The 20,945-nt window shown below is 42.9% G+C and overlaps 1 long non-coding RNA gene across 1 annotated transcript in view; it reads left to right on the forward strand.

The window, feature by feature from the left end:
• The first annotated feature begins 4,359 nt into the window (after window positions 1-4,359).
• The window catches only part of LOC309530247, a 209,860-nt gene continuing 193,274 nt past the window's right edge, over window positions 4,360-20,945 (forward strand). Inside the window, exon 1 of the long non-coding RNA XR_014218724.1 lies at window positions 4,360-4,537. This is a non-coding gene — a long non-coding RNA (uncharacterized lncRNA). The remainder of the gene's footprint in view (window positions 4,538-20,945) is intronic.

Here is a 20,945-nt window from a genome sequence, read left to right on the forward strand (position 1 = left end):
TTCTTGTAGTCCATGGGACTCTCAAATATTCAGCCACGAAGCTCACTTAGACCAGTTAACCATCTCTTAGCTTAACCTACCTCACAAGCCTATGGCAATGATAAAATGGGGAGAGGAAGAACCATTTGTGCCCATGGCACAAAATGTGAAAATACAAAATTAAAACATGAAAGAGGAAGCCTTAGCCTTTTCCCTTACGTCAGAAATGTGTGCCTGTGTGTGTGTATGACAATATTCTAATTAGTATTATTTGCACTTGTTAGTTGTGCTTCTTACATAAAGTAACTCAAAACAACTTGCAAACCTACATTAAAAACACACAAAACTAAAACAAGAGTAAAAGCTAAAAATGAGACAATTGTGCAAGTGGAATATTTCTCCTCTAAATTGGTTTTGGGTTCTCCCTCAACTGTCCAGGACAGATTTTGGGGTGGTGCGGAGTGAAAAGGGGGTCCCATTGCACAAGCAGAATTTGTTCCACTCACACAGTTGGTTAATTGAATGCCACTCATACAAATTAAAATCAACAATGACACATCACAAATTTTTAAAAAGAGACAATTAATTAAAGGAGGGGAAAGGCAGTCTTCCATAAATCTTCCCAAATTCCTGAGTAAGTAAGAAAGCTTCCACTTGGTGCTGGAAAGCCCATAATGTTGATGTCAGTTGTGCCTTCCTGGCAAGGGCATTCTGGAGCCAAAATGCCACCTTCTACAGATAGGTAACTGTGTTGGTCTGACGCAGTCAAAATAAATAAAAAATTGTCCAGTAGCACCTTAAAGACCAACTAAGTTTTTTCTGGGTATAAGTGTTCGTGTGCATGCACTTCTATAACACAGTTCTTCCGAAGAGAATACTTGGAATAGGGCCTCTCTAGCATAACTTGAGACACTGGCTGACTCATGTGGGAAGAGGTACTCCTTCAGGTTCTTGAACCCCAAGGTGTTTGGGGCTTCAAATATAAGCACCAGCATCTGAAAGTGGGCTTTGAAGCAGACAGATATATTACCGTATTTTTTGCCCTATAGGACGCACTTTTTCCCCTCCAAAAATGAAGGGGAAATCTGGGTGCGTCCTATGGGGCGAATGCAGGCTTTTGCTGAAGCTTGGAGAGCGAGAGGGGTCGGTGCGCACCGACCCCTCTCGCTCTCCAGGCTTCAGGAAGACATCTGCAGCCTAGGCAGCCCTGCGGGAGGTCCGGCAGGGATGTCTAGGCTGCGGATAGCAGCCTGCCACCCAGTGCGAGGGGCGCCCTGAAGCAGAGCGCCCCTCGCGCCGGGCAGACATCCGCAGCATGGGGAGCCTTGCAAGAGTCCCCCGCAGGGCTCCCCATGCTGCGGATAGCAGCCTGACGCCCAGCGTGAGGGGCGCCCTGAAACAGAGCGCCCCTTGCACCGGGCAGACATCGGCCAGCCCCACAAGCTCGGGGGACAGCAGGGAGGCGCAGCGCCGCCATCCCGCTGTTCCTCGACCTGGTTTGGTTTCCCTGACCTGCTTTTGGGGGGGGAAATAAAGGAAAAAAAATTTCCCTTTATTTCCCCCCAAAAAACTAGGTGCATCCTATGGGACGAAAAATACGGTATGTACAGAGGAGGGCAACCAAGATAATCAAAGGTCTGGAAACCAAGCCTTATGAGGAACGGTTGAAGGAGCTGGGTAATGTTTAGCTGGGAAAAGAGGAGAGTGAGAGGAGATATGATAGCCATCTTCAAATATCTCAAGGACCGTCACATGGAAGAGGGAACAAGCTTGTTTTCTCCTGCTCTGGAGGGTAGGACTTGAACCACTGGCTTCAAGTTACAAGAAAGGAGATTCCGACTAAACACGAGGAAGATTTTTCTGATAGTAAGAGCTGTTTGACAGTGGAACAGACTCCCTCGGGAGGCTGTGAACTCTCCTTCCTTGGAGGTTTTTAAGCAGAGGTTAGATGGCCATCTGTCATGGATGCTTTAGCTGAGATTCTTGCACTGCAGAAGGTTGGACTAGATAATCCTCAGGGTCCCTTCCAATTCTACAATTCTATGATTCTTAGTCTGGTTGTAGGCCTCAAAGTTCTAGAATCTGAGTTCTGTACTCACTGAAGCTTCTGGGTCATCTTCAAGGGCAGCCCCACATATAAGGTTTTGCAGCAATCCAGCTGGGAGGTTTACCACAGTTCCCTGTTCAGAAATGGTTGCAGCTGATGAACCAGCCAAAGCTAGCAAAAAGCAGTCTAGACCACTTAGGCCTTAAGTGATGGTTCCAGGAATTCAAATTGCATACTTGCTCTTTCAAAGGGAGTGCAATCTTATCCAGAACGAGATGGACATCCATTTCTTGGAATGCTTCCCTCTTGTTGGGAATCAGAATCAGCTTATTGACTGTCATCCAGCCTGTTCCAGAGTCCAGAGCCCAGATTCAGCAAATCTGAATCCTGAAGATGACTTTTGCTCTTTGCGATTTTATAAACCCTGTTGTTTGCAGTTAGGATTATCCATGCAAGGGCTGAGATGCTGCATCAAAACAGAACTCTTTGTCAGAGCTGAGTTGCTTTGCAGGTTATGGAACTTATCACCCTGACTGGAGGTCAGGCAAAGAAATACAGGATCAAGTTTAGAATCTTCTTAGAACTTTCAAATGGAGGAGAGCAGGAATTTCAGTTGGCACGCAAGGACATTTCTAGCTGCCTCCCCCCCCCCCCCGCTTTGGCGTGACAGCCACTTTCTCAGTGGTCATGTGAATTAGCTGTAACTTGGGACTTAAGGCCACTTGAATGGAGAAGCTTTCAATTGTTTGTTCTTTTGCTAAGCAATGAATGGAGAGCTGATGATCCCTTCTTGCCTTCTGGGCAGTTGCAAGTGCTAACACAGAGACCCTCCCCCTGTAGTCTTTATTGAATGTCAGGCTTAATTTTTAAAACAGGAAATAGCTCTCCAAAAGGAAAACTTAGACCATGGGTAGGCAAATTAAGGCCCGGGGAATGGATCTAGCCCAATTGCCTTCTAAATCTGGCCCGTGGACGGTCCAGGAATCAGTGTATTTTTACACGAGTAGAAAGTGTCCTTTTATTTAAAATGCATCTCTGGGTTATTTGTGGGGCCTGCCTGGTGTTTTTACATGAGTAGAATGTGTCCTTTTATTGAAAGTGCATCTTTGGGTTATTTGTGGGGTACAGGAATTTGTTGATTTTTTTTCCAAAATATAGTCCGGCCCCCCACAAGCTCTGAGGGACAGTGGACTGGCCCCCTGCTGAAAAAGTTAGCTGACCCCTGACTTAGACTCTCTCTAATCCTCCCTCCTTAACATTGATCACGTGATAAACTTGATTGGCAGCTTAACCCTTCTGGCATATGTCCTTGTTTTAGATTGTAGCAATGTCCATTGGAACAATTTTTGTGTTGCTTCTACAGATTAACCTGCCAGAAAAGCTCCTCAGTCTTTATCCTCCCCCCCCTTTTTTAAAAACAAGCCAAGGTTAAAAAAAAACTCTCTCACACACACAGATCGGGCAGGCAGTGGTTTTAACTCTTTGAATTAGTTGGAAGTCATTTGTTTTATTTTTAACTTCCAACAACTTTTAAGATCCCAGCTCTTGAGTCTGCTCTGTAACCTGGCTGCCTCTCTGAAGGAACGAGCAACTCGAAAGCTGCAACTCCAGAATGTGACGTTTCAAATCTGGAGAAGGAAATAAATCAAAAGTCCTTTTGTTCCTTTCTCCCTTTCCCTCCCCTTCTTCCCAGAGAAAAGAAGAAGGAAAGTGTAGGGATGGGTGTAGCAGGAAAAACCTCCCCGTTCCTCTCTGTAGGAGTGTGCTGTGCAGCTAGATACAAACCTCATATTCACAAGGCAAACAAAGCATCATTTTTTAATGACTTTCTGAATACATTTTTTTTTTTTTTGCAGCTGCTTGCCTAGACCTGCTTGTCATAATGGCTTCTTCAAACGCTTTTTAAAGCCTGTGATGTTCAAGGGCCTAGCCTTCCCCCTCTCTCGCTAGTTTTTTATGTGTCACAGTTGTCAAGTAAAATAGAGCACCTTGCCTGTTTCAAGATGGTACCTGATCAATATCATCAATCCGTCTCCCCTCCCTCTCTCTCCCTCTCTCTTACACACCCATATACACACACATTCTCTCTCTCTCTCTCCTCTCTCTCTCTCTACAGCTGTATCCATTTCCTCCTGGCAAAAAGGGACTTTATGAATAAATGATACTGAAATGCTGAGGGTTCAGATACTAAATAATGAATTTCACCACCAAAAACACAACAACTTCTCCAATCATAAAATACCGCTCCTTCCATATTGATTGGGCTTTGGCGACTGGATGCAGTGCTAAGCCTCATTCGCCAAGGTGCTTAAAAAGGAAAAAACAACAGGTTTCGCCAGGGTTTATCATCCTGGCTAGGAACAAAATGTAATACCTCTCCATGTAGGCTGCCTGCCTAATGTTTGGGCGTTAATATTTCTTCCATCGGGGTTAACCCCTTTTGCAGGGGATGGAATCAATGCAAAGAGTGCCTCTGTCTGGGATGGGAACTTTGCTTCTTGGGATATTACAGTAAGTGTGTCATCTCTTCTGTGCTGTTCTGTGGGTACTGCTGGAAGGAGAGGCTGCGGCAGAGCTGGCTTTGGAAAGAGCGGCGTGCTGGAGGAAGGAAGGGGGAGCTCTGTGGCAGGACTGGGGCTTAGGTCAGGAAACTTGCAGCTGCTCCTCCTAACGCTGCTGCCGGGTTCCTTTTTTTTGTTTCGTTTTTCTGAGGGGGGCGGCTCACTCGCTGCATGCAGTGGGGTCAGGGCTTGGGAGCACCCATTGCCTGCTCAGATGTGCTTCCTGGAACCGTCGCTGCTGCTGGTGCAAGTTCTGATGTGCCCTGAGATGCCAGGATCTGTTCTCTGAGAGAGGACTTGGGGGTCAAGGGAGGAGTGCAGGGATGTGGCATGTGATTGGCAAAAGCAGCTCTCTGTCAAGTTGTGGGCTAACTTTTTGGACAGCAATCTTCCGCATCTGCCTATAAATTTCCCTTTATTGCCTGTTAATGTCACGGAAGCCTCCTTTTTAATTAGCTGAAACGAGGAGACTTTGCTTTATGGGGAGCTGTGCGTGTCCCACCTACAAGCTTCCTTCCTTTCTCTCCCTTTTATTTTATTACTTTTTTTAAAAAAAAGAAAGGTGTAAATAGCTTTGCAGCAGGTCAATACAGAGCGAAGCCACACAAATTAAGAAATCAAAGTTGAGGCTTTCCCCAACCCCCTTACCTTTTTAAAAAAATTGGTTTGATATACATGGAATAATTACAATTGATTTAGCAGTTGCAAAAAAAAAAAGAGAGAGAGAGTGAGAGAGAAGATTTCATATTAAGTAGGCTAGAAAATCTCATTCGTTCTGTTGACTGGGGGGATATATATATATATATTTTACCAACCCTAAAACACTTTCTGTTCTCTTTCTGTTTGCCAGATGTTTACTTGTTTATTCAAATGATGATTTTTATATCTGCCTTGCTTTATTTATTTAGATTTCTCCCCTTTTTTTAATGGGCAAAGAAGAGAAATTGAAGGCATTAATTTAGAGCTACTGATGCAATGAAATGGAGGAATATATTTAAGCTATTAGCTGCTTCAATCTCGTGCCCACAAATAATTGATGAGTTTCTATTAAAGATTGACAAGCTAGCAGGCGGCGAGGCGTTTTTTACTAGACCATGCTGCAGAGGCAGACAATATGCATTGTAGTCCTTATTCTAATGCAGCGTATTAGCCTATTTTAGAAATGCGGGGGGAGGGTTCTCTTTCCTAGGGACCTACAAACATATATATGTATATGGCCAAAATTATAAGCCACACACTTCACCAGCATGCTGGGTTCCAGTGGCTTCATCAGAGCAGAAATATCCCACTCTATGGAAGGAGGAATGAAAACTCGCAAAAAAGTGTACAGTAAAAACAAAAGCCCTGTTGCTTCTCTTAGTAGAATGTGTGTTGCCAGCATGTTGTAAATAAACAATAATTTCCCCAATGAGTTTATTCTGTCCAGGTCTATTACTCTCTTCTCTCTTTATATCTATATCTATATCTATATAAAATGATCTGTACAAAGAGACCTCTGTTCTGCTTTAGGTTTCCTTGGAAATTTGGTTTCCCAAGGAGGGAATAGTTAAGCAAGATATAATATTTGTTATCTGTTCGTTGTCATTCAAATATACATATGTAATAATCAGCAGGAATTCAAAACTATCAATGGGGATTTTTGGGGGTGTGTGTGTGTGCAGGTTTGTAAACTAAGCATCCAAACTAATGCATGTTTACGCAGAAGTCAATCCATATTTATGTTAAAGTTAGTCTACTGTTTTGTGCCTTCCTTTCCCAGTTGTCCTAAGCATATTTATTCAAAAGTTTGTTCCAATGTGTTCAGTGGGACTTACTCCCAAGTAAGTACGCCTATGATCTTGGGATTTCAACCCTACTAGTGATTATTTTCCAAATCTAACCCTCGGTTAATTTTCTCTTGTTCCTATTGCAATAGTAGCTTTTCAAAAGTGGAAATATGTGAAAAGTAGAATGTAAAACAGTTGCTTTAGTATTTTTAGGCTGTAGACATCTGCACGCCTGCCTGGGAATAAGCCAAATTGAATACAGTGAGACATCTAAGAGAACATAAACAGGCTGTGTTGTTTGGGGAAAGTTTGGCAAATAATTACAAAGTTTATCGCTTGCTTACCCATGAAAGTTCATATCCTTTCTGCCTTTTACAACCCAAGGGAGAACCAGTTAAGATGCTTGTTTGGGTATTGTTCATTACAACAATTTCCAGACGGGCAACTGTTGTAGCGAAACAGCAAGGAGTCTTGTGGTATCTTAAAACTTATGCCATAATAAATAGCATAATAAATTGCTATTCGTTAAGATATCACAGGATTCTTTGTTGTTTTTGATACACACACACACTATAGCTAATTTGTCTAATACAATCACTGGTCTGTAACAGAGAATTGCAATTCTTCACTGCATAATTCACAATAAGGAATATGTTGATCACCAAATATGTTTGCAAATATGTTTGCAATTTGCAAAATGTTTGCAAATTGCACTTCAAAGTCTAATTTAATTCACACCAAACAAATGATTACCATATAACCTGACTTTTTAAGGATGGGTTCAGTACAATTTATGGTTTAAAACAAACAGTTTAGGTGTAAATACAAAGGGAGTGGGTCCAAATCCAGACCCATTGAGGTTAATAGGATCAAAGTTTATAATCACAACCAGTTTACACCACACTGATTTCTATAAGAATATAATAAGATTTCAGTGGGTGTACTCTTAAGTGCTGCTACACAATCCTAACCATGTCTACTCAGAAGTAAGTCCTGCAGAATTCAGTGGGGATTACTTCCAGGTAAATGAAGGTAGGATTCCAGCAAAAGTCAGGATCCAACTCAGTGAGAGAAATTGAATCCATTGCTCAGTTGAGCAGCTTCCTCCATTGGGACTAATGTCTGGACCAGGAACACGTGACACACAGGAAACTCACTGATATAATTGGGATTGCTTCTACATAGTTGCCTCAATCTAGCTAGTGTTCATGCACAAGCAGTTACAGCTTTCCCCCTGTCGATATATTGTATGTTTACTTCCTTGAGCCCAAATCCATAACTGGGCATGTGCAACTTTTTTAAAAAGTGAAATTCCAGCCATTAGGAAGAGGTGCTGGGAGGGGCTGGATTCATTCATTCCCCCCCCCCCGCCAAACCACTGATCAGTAGGGTTACCAGGCTCATGTATTATTTGATAAATCAGAGCTCATGAATACAAGCTACCCAAGCCAGAACACCAATAGGGCAGAGAACACATGCATTATGGCACTTATTTTTAGAGGGGTATTTGTGCTGTGTTATCTTAGCCATGCCTACGCAGAATGAAGATCCATTGATTTCAGTTGGGCACAGAACCCAGCAGTATGTGTGCAGGATTGCAGCCTTATAGCATCTGAAGAATCTGAAGAAGTGTGCATGCACACGAAAGCTCATACCAATAACAAATTTAGTTGGTCTCTAAGGTGCTACTGGAAGGAATTTTTTGTTTGTTTTGACTACAGCAGACCAACACGGCTACCTACCTGTAACTAGCCTTATAGCAGTTTGACCCATTGGGCTATTGTATTCAAAAGTCCAGAATAATCTCAGCTGCTCAATGTCCAGGCCTGCGGTACATAGCAGGAGTGTCTGTGACCTCATTGTCTAGAGGTGAGGTGTAGTAAATCAAATTCTGGAATTCAAAGGGCTGTGTGGGAAATCTGAGTGCCTTTGGACCCTGACCCTGACCAGCTTAACTGGATGGTGTAGCTGGATGCAAAAAAGTTATTTCACGTGGAGATTCAGGGGTGTGGTGATGATGGGCACAGATGATTGGCCAAGGCTGTTTGCACCAGATGTGTTGAGTTCAGAAGTTGTTTAACTACTACATAGTCGCAAGTCCCAGGACTTCTAGCCTTGCACAATCTGATCATTCAGCCAGTGTGAGCTTGAAGTTGCCATTTCACTTCCAGTTCGTGTAAGAAGAGCTGCGATGGCTCAGCTTTATGCTAACAGGCTTGTTTGCATGAGAAGTTATTTGTGGAAATGAGGCAGGCGTGGGAACCGGCTTTGAGATGTGTAAGAAAATAATTTTCTTAGCAGGATTTTGCAGTGTGCTACCTTGCATATCAGGAAAACACACACACACACACACACACACTGCACCCCTAAGATTATGAGGAAGGGAGAGCATCAACACCACAGGACATTGGCTTCACCAGGCAATATCTTTGCTAGGTATCGTTTTACGGGCTTTGCTTGCTGGCTTCATTTTGTATTTATGAATATATTTTCAGGAGAAGGATAAATAGGTGAAAATAGTTCGGTACCATGTGATTTGTTTCATCCTAAGGCATCGCCTGGGGTTACTGATACAGTCCTGGCTCTCGGTACGGAGAAGTGAAATGTGCAACAATGAAAATTTTATTAAAATGTTCGTTAACCCATTACAGGGTGTTCATTTCCAATTCTTTGCGAGAAGCACGATGTATCATTTTGTGTGTGTCATTTGGTAGAGAGAGAGAGAAAGAGAGAGAGATGAGCCAAGAGGAAGAACACATTTAATGTGGGGGGGAGGGGGGATTTTAATGGGCTGCATTATACAAATGGCCCAGTGCACGATTGCCATTATTAAAATAATTTGTCATTGGATTAAAAAAAAGAGAGAAAGAAATTTCAAGGCTTCTTTGAATATTTCCTCTCATTTTCTCACTGTCTCCCTCCTTCCCTCCCCTTTCTTTCTTTAAAAAAAGAGATAGCAGCTTTAGTATCGTAAAGGCAGACGCATTTTCAGGCAAAGCCCATTTCAGACCAGAATTTCTGAGAGTCCTATTAATGTTTCATGCTAATCAAGGAGAGTAGGAAATAGAGCTGACAGGTGCTTCTACTCTGCTTATTCCTGTCTTCCTGCATTAGACGTTACTAGCTAAAAAAGGAGCAGCGTGGCTCCTTTCCAAGGCTTATAGTGACAAGGGCAGGAACGAAATGGGTTCTGTCCTTAAGTTTTGTCGTTGTTTTCTTTATTGGCTCATCTGATGACATCCCCGGTAATCTGGCAGCATTGATGACGAATCAAACTCTTTTGCTTCATACTGTGACCTCAGCAAGGCTCTGTGTTTCCTACCTGTCATCTTCAACTGATCGCATGTTCGCTATTGCCCTCGCAAAGGTCCTGTCAGGGAGTCAATTCAGGCAATGATTTACCAAGTCATGGCATACCACAGCGTGCTTGCAACTCTTTGATAAGATGTCATTTGCAATCCCCAGCCAAGGGTTGGAGGTTGGTGATGATTTTACCACTTCCTGGATTCCTATCAGGAAAGATGGATGCGTTTGTGTGTGTGTATAACATTTACAGATGATGGGCATACTGGTTAGATGTACACATGGCGCTCAGTACTGGATGATGTGGCAGGGCTAGTCAGCCATGTTGCTGTTGCTTACTGCGAGGTAGAGGAAAAGGCAGAGGCAGTGGCATGGTCAGAGCAGTGCAAACACATTGTGGGAGTGCCAGATCAACTCCGCTGGTGCGTTTGCACTGCACTGACCTCACCACTACCTCGTCCCTTCTCTTCTATGTTTCCAAGCACAATTCAAAGTGTTGGTGCTGACCTTTAAAGGCCTCAATGGCCTCGGCCCTGTGTACCTGAAGGAGTGTCTCCAACCCCATCATTCAGCCCGGACACTGAGATCTTGCACTGGTTGCCTTCGGGTAGTTCCCTCACTGCAAGAAGTAAGGTTATAGGTAACCAGGCAGAGGGCCTTCTTAGTGGTGGCGCCTGCCGTGTGGAATGCCCTCCCATCAGATTTCTGGAAGTTAAGTAACTACACAACCTTTAGAAAACACCTGAAGGTTTTAATGTTTGATGTTTTATTATGTTTCTCTATAAGCTGGAAGCCTCCCATATTGGCTGGGGCGACCCAGTCAGAAGGGTAGGATACATACTGTAAGAGCCAACACCTAGGGTCCAAGGGCTCTTTGGCCCCTCCAATAAAATATTTGAGGGGGCTGCCCCTCCTCAAAGTTGGTGGACATTGCCGTTCAAATTGTGTGATTGCGCCATGTCATGTGATCGATTAGACGGGGCGGTGCTTACCTGGCCCCACCCAATATTTTATTCAGGTTGGCACCCCTGGTGTCACGACATGGAGAGCTTCTGCTAGTTCTTTTATTTAAATCAACAGAATACACAGGGAGACAATAGATTATGCTCCTCTCAGTCTCGAGACATTGTTCAGAGTGCCCATCCCACCCCTCTTTACTGCCTCTGGTGGCCGGCAATGGAATATTTCTGTCTCTCTTTGGTCTTCTGCTTGAAGATACGAAGTGATCGCCTGGTCCTTGGAGAAGAGGAAGGTCCTACCAGGCTTTCAAGTGACAAAGTGTCCACTGTCTGCTGTACTGTTTCTCCCACTTCCGAGTCCTCCATTATTTCCCATCTCTTTGCTTCTTCTTCTGGGGTGTGTCCTGTTTGCCACCACCATGAATCTGGGTCCATACTATCGTCATCTTCCTCCTACCCAGAAGCCTCTTGAAATGGAGGCCTCTACCACGCCTCCCTATCTGCCCAGTCCCTGACATCTGGTAGGGTACAAATAATAAAATGATGATAATGATGATGGTGATTAGAGCTCAGGCAAGGGGCACTGCCCCACCATGCTACTTGCTGCTGATGGTGGTAAAAGATGGTCTGCATGGTCAGGTTGCACCCCTGCTCCTCCTCACATTTCTTAGCTCAGGGGCAGAACACGAGCATTGTTTGCGAAGAGATCTCTGGCTCATTGCCTGGAAACTCTAGTCAAAAATATCAGATAGCAGGTTGATGTGAAAAACCTTTGCCTAGGACCTTGAGAAGCCACTGTCAATCTGAGTAGAGACAACATTGGGTTAGATGAACAAATAGCCTGATGTGGCATAAGACAGCTTCCTGCTATGGAAAGAATTGAAGCTCAGTGCATGCAGAGAGTGTACGATTCAATTTTGGGTGTCTCTCGGGAGAGCTGAGAAAGGTCCCTGTCTGAAACTCTGGTTTACCCCTGCCAGTATAAGGAAGCTTCCTGTCTTCTTTTCATTTCATTTTGCTTCTCATGGTCCTGCAGTATAGTCCTGGCAGAGCTCGATGTTTTCTGCCACGTGTTGCCATGTTGCCAATCCTTGTCCCTTGTTCCCTGGCATGAGGGGTGCCAACCATAGGGGGATCTGGGTGCCTGAGCACCCACAAAATTTTTGTTTGTGTGCTCAACACCCACACCGCAGGTCCCCCAACCCAACCTCTGAGGCCTCACAAGCAGTGGCGGAGGAAGGGGTGGGGGTGGCCTATTGGAGGGGGATTTTCAACTGGTGGCAGAGGACAGACTGTGACTCCAGGTGACACAGGTGTAAAACCAAACTAAAACGAAGGCTTTATTACAAAACAACAAACAGAAACTCTGGTGGGTGTTATTCCTGCAGGCAGGCTACAAATGGCAGCTTTTCCCTTTTGTAGCCACGGCCAGCTGCAACCAATTAACCCAGAAACTTCTTAAAGGTACTGTTATGTATTGAGTTGAATAGGATCCAAACTGCAGCAGTCTGATTGGTCCTAGAACAATAGGATCCAAAATGCAGCTGTCTGATTGGTCCTAGAACAATAGGATCCAAAATGCAGCAGTCTGATTGGTCCTAGAACAATGCAGCAGTATGATTGGTTGGCAGGAACCACCCAATCCTGCTCCAGATAGAAGTGAATCCACAACCTGATTGGCTTACAGTAGAATTCCGGAATTAGCCAATCATGTGCAGCCCATTGTGTAAATAATGTATATAAAGCAGATACTGTGAGGGGACTTTCATTCATTCCTCCTCACTACTATGAGCTGAATAAAGAGCATGGAAATCACTTTGCGACTCTGAGTATATTTCAGGTACACACACATGTTTCTGTGCAGAATGTCTCCCAACATGGCTGCCCCAGGTGCCACCTCTGAGGGGGGTGAAAAGAAGGCGCTGCAGCCGTGAGCAGAGGATCCCACTGCTGTCCGTACGGCACTCGAGTGGTGCTGTCGGCAAACCAACCAGCGGCGCATGCACAGCACCACTACATACTGTGCATGTGCGGTGCCACTGCGCACGCGCAATATGTAGCACCGTTGCACATGCGCCATATGTACGGTGCACGTGCATGCATCACCGGGTGGTTTGGCCCGCCCCCCGACACCCCGCATTAAGTGTCAGTTAGACTTCCTTTGCCCCTGCTCACAAGACCTCAAAGATGCTTCCCAAGGTCTCGTGAGACCTCAGCACCTGACTTCCGGTGGCACCAGAACTCACGTTCTGAGGTCTCGCGAGACATCTGTCAGGAGAGTGTTCCACAGGGTGGTTGCCACTTCTGGAAAGACCTGCTGCCTGTTTCTCTGTAGCTTCACTTCTCGTAGTGAAGGAATTGCCAGAAGGCCCTTGGAGCTCAGTGTCCAGGCTAAACAATGGGGGGTGGAGATGCTCCTTCGGGTATGCAGGGCCAAAGCCGTTTAGGTATTCAAAGGTCAGCACCAACACTTTGACGTGTGCTCGGAAATGTCCTGGGAGCCAAGTACACTTAATGTAGTACTTTAATGTGGCTCCTCTTATTGGGCAGAAGGCAACACGGCCAACCCTAGCATACAACAAGGTGAAACAGGCTGCGTCAAGTGATGGCATCTAGAAGTTTAGATGAAGGCAGGTATAGATGACTGAATGGTGCAGTGGGGTTTTGAAGTGTTGACCCTACATATATTGGTGGTGGGGGGTGGGGTGTCATTGGGTGCTTGTTTGACCAGTAGCTAGCCAAATTTGTCTGGAAGCTTACCCATGACTAAACTTAGTAAGCACTATGGAAACCATTCCATCTTTTTCCTGCCAATAACAATAATAATAATAGTAATTTTATTACTTATTACTTATACCCTGCCCATATGGCTAAGTTTCTCCAGAAATTCTGGGCGGCTTCCAGCAGAATAAAAAAACAAAATAAAACATCAAACATTAAAAACTTTCCAGTACAGGGCTGCCTTCAGATGTCTTCTAAAAGTCAGACAGTTGTTTATTTCCTTGACATCTGATGGGAGGGTGTTCCACAGGGAGGGTGTTACTGCTGAGAAGGCCCTCTTCCTCGTTCCCTGTAACTTCACTTCTCGCAGTGAGAGAACCACCCGGGAGTAGACCGGGCTGATTGATGGGGGTGGAGACACTCCTTTAGGCATGCTTCATTCTATTGAAACATTTGAACATACATAGTGATGATGATGAAGAAGAAGAAAAGTTTGGATTTGATATCCCGCCTTTCACTCCCTTTTTTAAGGAGTCTCAAAGCAGCTAACATTCTCCTTTCCCTTCCTCCCCCACAACAAACACTCTGTGAGGTGAGTGGGGCTGAGAGACTTCAAAGAAGTGTGACTGGCCCAAGGTCACCCAGCAGCTGCATGTGGAGGAGCGGAGACGCGAACCCGGTTCCCCAGATTACGAGACTACCGCTCTTAACCACTACACCACACTGTGCTTATTCTCATGCACCTGTGCTTTTCAACAGTTTGTTGGGCCTGTCATCCTGCATGAGCTTGCACCCTAGGACACACCAAAACTCCCCCAACAACTCAATCTCTACAGTGGGAGATGGCCTTTGAGGTGTAGAAAGAGGGCAGGTTGAGAAACCCAAATGATTTCAGTCACAGGACCAGACCATGAAAACTACAGTGAGAAAATGTGTCTTATTACCTCTTGCACTGGTCCTCATGGTGCCTTGAAAGTGGGGCAAATGGGGTGAACTGCGCATGACATGAACGCAACCTGCGCGTGACAATTTTGGCTGGAGACGGAGTGGACTGGAGAGAGGTGCTGAATACTTGCCTCAACTTTGCAAGTAAAGAAATGGCAGGTGCAGCTAGGATTTGGCACCTGTCTCCTGTCTGCTGGCTCCCCACCCATTCCACAATTTTATATTTTATTTATTGCATTTATATTTCACCTCTTCTCCAAAGAGCTCAAGGTGATGTCTTTTGTTCTTTCCCTCTTCATTTAGTCCCCACAACAACTCTGTGAGGTAGGTTAGGGTGAGAAGGAGTGACTGGGCCAAGGTCTCTCAGTGAGCTTAATGACTGACTGAGGATTTGAACCCTGGTTGTCCAAGTCCTAGCCTAACACTCTAACCACTACACCACACCGACTCTCTAGGAATTCCGCAGTCCCTTGTATTCTTATATAGGTGTATCTGCTGTTGTTAATGTGGAGTTAGCTGGGCTCCTTGCACCCTGAGGATCCTGTCTTCTGCACTACGTGACAGTGACTTCTGAGGCCTGTAGTTTTTCAGTCTGCTCTATTAAGTGTTTGTCTCATTTAGATGTTAGAAAAAACCTCTTAAGTTGTTGCTTAAATAACTCTGAATAAATTTGATGAGGAAAAAAGGTTTTGCATCTCATGGGTGTTTATGATCAGTTTAATTAAATCTGTTTAAAATAAATATATTCAAAGTGGTGTGAACCCCTGCTGTAGGCATACTTAAAGTTGTTTGATCCTTGTTTGCATTACTTGGTGTCAGTAAAATGCCTGCTTAAACATGGGTTAAATCAGGTAACAGAAGAATTTTGTTGTACACTGATTAATGAAAGCTGCTGTTTGGCTAAATTAAGTGACCCTCTTTAAATGGACAAGATCTAATTTCATTTACAGTTTAAAATTACTTGTCAGATTTCTTTAGCACATGCAATGCTATTTTGTAGGCAGGCAAGTTGCAAAATAAGAAAGACAGGGGTGAGGAACCTGTCACCTTACAGATGTTATTGGAATCCAGCTCCCATCAATCAATAGTCATTTCGTTTCCCTTCTAATTTGTATACCGCCTTTCTCTATTACTATACACAAGGCAGTAAACAAGCTGAAGAAACAACAAAATAGACAGCAAAAACCACACACCTAATAACAATCTGATTCAATACAAAAAAGTCGCGATAGCTATCAAACAAAACATTCAATAATCTATTAAAATATACAGTGGCACCTCAGGTTACATACGCTTCAGGTTACAGACTCCGCTAACCCAGAAATAGTACCTCGGGTTAAGGACTTTGCTTCAGGATGAGAAAAGAAATCGGGCTCCCGCAGTGCAGTGGCAGCGGGAGACCCCGTTAGCTAAAGTGCTTCAGGTTAAGAACAGTTTCAGGTTAAGAACGGACCTCTGGAACAAATTAAGTACTTAACCCGAGGTACCAATGTAATAGTAAACTGTAATATTAAATATCAGCAAATGATAGTTAAACAGTTTACACTTCTCAATTACAATAAAGAATTAATAAACAATAAAAATAATGGCAAGTCGCAATGCAGAAAATACCACAAAACATACAAAACCATGTAATGAGAAACTAGGACGCACAACTTATAATTTATTTATTTTTTAATGTCTCTGAACTCTTCTCTCTTCCTTGCTGCTTCTGCTCTTCTCAAAGTTATGGTCTGGGAAAGGCTCCTAGGGCTAGAGGGTAGGAAAAACCCATTGTCTGATGAGCAGCAGGGTTGATGAGAGTGTCCATCCAGCGACATGGTGCCTTCTGGAGATTGTTGTACTACAACTTCCATCAGATGCGGCCAGCATGACCAATGGTCAGGAATACTGGGAGTTGTAGCCCAGCAACATCTTGTGGGCAGCACATTGACTACTCCTGCTAAAAGGATTGTGGATGAACATTCTCATGTTGATTTTTTTTTAAGAGATGGATGGGATCTACCTTTGGCGCATGTGCACCAAAACATGTAGCTCTGGATTTCTTAAATATATAAAACGATGATGGGTAATGATGGGTTAGAACCGGACTCCCGTTTTCATGTTCCTTCAGACAGAACATTTGCTTAACTCAATTTCTGCTGAACTTGAAGACAGAAGGGAGGGAGGGAGGGAAGAGGCTCAGATGCCATTTTTGAAAGTAGGACACTCCATCTGGAATATGCACTTAATTCAGACCAGGATCTTGTCTCGCTTTGACTTTGAATTGTGACTCTTGTGTAATGCTGTCAGCTGGGGTTTGACTCAGGGCATTACATGTGTACTGTCCTCTTTAAAATATACATTTAACTTAACAGCATGAATACTACTTCCACAGTGATTACTTCCATGCCAATATGGACACATGTCAAGTTTACCACTAGTGTGGACTGTCCTAAGATGCAGCAGAGTACTGGCAACTTAAGACATTAGAATATGAAGAACTTGCAGGTTTAACACACAGAATAAGAGAACAAGAGGAAAGTATATTTAAAGAAGAGTGGAATATATTTATTGAATATATGGAAAATAATTGTATACAGCTGAAAAAGCTGGCAGCACTCAGATAAATTCAGAAGTGTAAATGATATTTGATTGATGTTAAAGTAAAAAAAATGATTTGAATGGTTATAGTAAAATATGCAGGAATTTATGGTAAGTAATATGAACAATGGATGGAGAAGAAGGGAAATCACTGGGTATTTTAAAGTTTGCAAAATGTTTATTTTGAAATGTGAAAAACTGAAAACTCAATAAAAATTATTATTATTTTAAAAAATAAGATGCAGCAGAGTTTAAAAGTCACAAAATGTGCAGCGACAGTGAAGCGTTGGGATTATAGGCTGTTAGATCCTTTTAATACCCTGTTCAGTCCACTTACAGCTCCCCCGTTTCTACCCCTCTCAGAAGGAACGGACCATGCCATTAGTAAGTTTAAATGTTTGACTTACAAACTTCAAAGGCCAGATTTATGTGCTATTCCATGCAGCAGCAAGAAGAACACAGGTGGAAAATTACTGGGTTGCAAAATACAGAAAAATACTTCTGAGCACACTGTCTGGGCTTGAGGTAGTCAAGACCAGACATGTTGCCTGGTGGAAAAGAGTGAACAAAGGAAGCTTCACTTCCTTCTGGGTCAAAGGTGAGGGTGTGTGACTTAACTGAGTCTAGGAATACAGCTCTGTGGTCTTAACCCCTTCATGCATTAACTAGCCATGTTTACTACATTTGTCTAGACTGAATTCAATCCAATACTTGAGATGTACCCTAGATTTGAAAGACACTGGGAACTTTGGAAGTTATTTTAAACAATGGATCTTTCTCCCATGGTTTTGCAGTTCTTGGCATCTTCTTACATTGCCTGCAATCACAGACACCAGCAGCGATAAGCAGGACAGGGCAGGCAGTGAGGGGTTGTGTGCTTGGCAAGGTGTATGTGTTTGTTGTCCCCACCACTCTGTGTTCCGACCACTTTGCTAACCACTGCTGCTCACACACTTAAAACCTCACCACATTAAGTGCTGCTGCTTCTGTGTCACCATGCATAGGATTGTATTGTCGTGAAACCTAGCTCCCTTTCCCATTTTTCTTTATTTAAGGGCAGTACATTTCATTGACTAGAAAATGTCTACAGTAAGCAGACTTGCAAGCCGGTATATTTGCTGAGTATTGAAAAATCAACAAAAAGGAGAGGTACTTTTTCACATTTACATGCACCCCAGAAAGTGATTAGGACGATCAAACCAGCTTTTCACATTTCGTAGGATTGACCCACAAAACATTTTCTTTTACAGACTTTTTGTTTTCTTTCTACTTGGCAGAAAAAGCATTGTGAGGAGATCAAAACTTCACAACTTTCACTGTCTATGCCATTGTTTCTAATTATACAATTCTTTAATGCAACCCTGTGATGCGGAGAATCAAATCCTTTTCTTTTTCAAACAATAAAACATTCTGTGTTGGAATCTTAGCATAAAAAGCAGCTACTAATCAACATGTTTTGAAAGAGAAGGGGGAGATTCTTTATGTCCCAGAAACAGTCGCTACTAATGTATGAGTTCTTTGCTTCAGTTCTGACTTTGCCAGTTCTGAGCTTTCTTTTGGGAAAGCTGTTGAGTTTTTTTTTTTGAGGGGGGGGGTGTTTTGTGTGCACAAAGTTGTTGTGCTTCTTTTGCAAAATCAAAAAAGAAAAAGGAAAAAGTTTTGAACTCTTTTTTATGGATATTCGGCAAAATCTAGACTTCCAACAAGGGTTGCCGTATGTCCGGATTTTCCTAGACATTCCAGAGATTTCCACCCAGACACTGCTTCTGACTGCTGTATTCTGGCTATGTCTGGGAAATTTCCTACCCTAAACTGGGAAAAACTCTGACCTAAACTAAATCCCTTGTCTGTGTTTTCAAAAGATCAACAAAAGATCAACAACACCCCTATTTCCAAATACAGCAGCCACCATATTTTCTTTTTCCACCCTACCATCCAGCAGTCACCAATGGAGTGATTTACACCAAGGGTGGCCAACTCCCAAGAGACTGCGATCTACTCACAGAGTTAAAAACTGGCAGTGATCTAACCCCTTTTTGGGGATTCAGGTCAAAGTTGTTGAACTTTATTTTAGGAATGAAAGCCCTGTTTTGGGGGGTGCAAGGCAAAAATGTTGAGATTTTTTAGGGGGAGCCAAAGTTGTTAAGCTTCTTTGGGTGGAGCCAGTGATCTTCCAGTGATCTATCACAGACGTCCAGTGATCTACCGGTAGATCACGATCTACCTGTTGGATGTGCCTGATTTACACATTTGAAAAAGCAGATTTAAAATGTGTGAGCAGTAGACTTCAGGGAAGTCAGATTGGGGAAGAACTCCACCCAGACTTTGTGTGCGTGAATCATATCATGAATCTGATGCAATGTAAAACACATGCTTTGTTATGCACGTCGCTTACCATAAAACTTGAAATGATACCACTTTTCATCAATCAATAATTTAAGCTTCTACTTACACTCTCAGATGACTAATGAGCATATCTCCAGAATTAACCCCGATCTTAAAAATGTTTATTTGGGAGTTCAATGAGATTTTCTTCCTAAGTGAGATTAGGAGTATAGAATTAAATCATATTTCACACACTGAAAAGGGGTCACTTAGATGTGGCAGGGAGTTCAAGGAAATAATATAGGACAGAAGAACATTAATAATAACAATAACAACAATAATAATTTTATTATTTATATCCCACTCATCTGGGTGGGTTTCCCCAACCACTCAGAGCAGCTTACAGTACATATAAAAATGTAGTAAAATGTCAAACTTTTCTTTAAAAAAACAAACTCTCAGCAAGTATAACTAATGAAGGGACACTGAGAACAGTGGCGGATTTATATATAGGCTAAGCAGGCTGAAGCCTAGGGCCTCTAAATCTAGGGGGCCTCGCCAGTCCACCTGTTCCCCAGTGGGCAGTCTCCCCTCTCCCAAAATTGCAAACCCAAGACTTCATACAAGGGCAGGAAAGCTTGGGCCTCTAAATCTAGTGGGCCAAGGGTGCCCACTTGTCCTCCTTCTTGACACGGAATGCTTTTAATGTTTGACAGACTATTGTATTTTTAATATTTTGCTGGAAGCCGCCCAGAGTGGCTCAGGAAACCCAGTCAGATGGTAGGGGTATAAATAATATATTATTATTATTATTATTATTATTATTATTATTATTATTATTATTATTATTAACAACCTCTCCAGAGAGGCTTACCAGGCTTGGGCACACTATTCCTTTAGTTATTTGGCCGAAAAGTGACTTTTCCACTTTTGTTTTTGGATTTCAACCTGCATTTTTTTAGTGCTATTGGATATGATATGACATGACAGCTTTGCTGCTGTATTGGAATGGCGTTGCCTAAGCCTATCATTAATTTCATTGCTGTGATCCTTATATTTTGTACTGTTTGCTATTTCTGTGATGCTTTTGTTGATTTTTAACTTATGACTGTGCAGCCACAACCCCCATGTTACCTATGTAGTGCAATATTTGGGCTCAGTTAGTGATAGGAAGGGGCTAATTGTTGATGTAATTGATTGCAAGTTGATTAAATTAATCTTAAGGCTTTTGCAGAGTTTGATATTAAAACCATCCTCTTTGTGAGAGCTCAACTTGCATTTTAATAGATGGCAGCTTACCTAGATTTCTAGAATTCATTGTTCCTGTTCTACTAAAATAGCTATAAATTATGTTTTCCAGTATATAGGGAATGAGCTCTTAATCCTCATTTCCCCTTTTTAGCAGCAAGAAAAATACATTAACCCAATTCCCATGCTTTTCTACATTATGCAATTATGTTAATCTGAGTTTGAAATTTCACTCCTGTGGGAAAAGCGGAACCAGAAGCAAGGACCTCAGATTGCCACTGAAATGAATTAAAATGTATTGATATACAATGCCCAATACAGAAATATTAATACTGTGAACTTAAGAGGCTATGCAGGAATAATTAGGAAGGTCCATGCAGTGTATGCAACATGACTAATCAAGAGCAGCTAAAAGACCAATCTATATAAGAATAAAATCGCATCTGATTCTGGTCACCAAACCTTGAAAAGGACATGATATAGCAGGAAGAGCTGCAATTCTGGGCTG

This window comes from Podarcis vaucheri (genome assembly GCF_965113315.1).
Source record: "Podarcis vaucheri genome assembly, chromosome: 4".
Taxonomy (NCBI): domain Eukaryota; kingdom Metazoa; phylum Chordata; class Lepidosauria; order Squamata; family Lacertidae; genus Podarcis; species Podarcis vaucheri.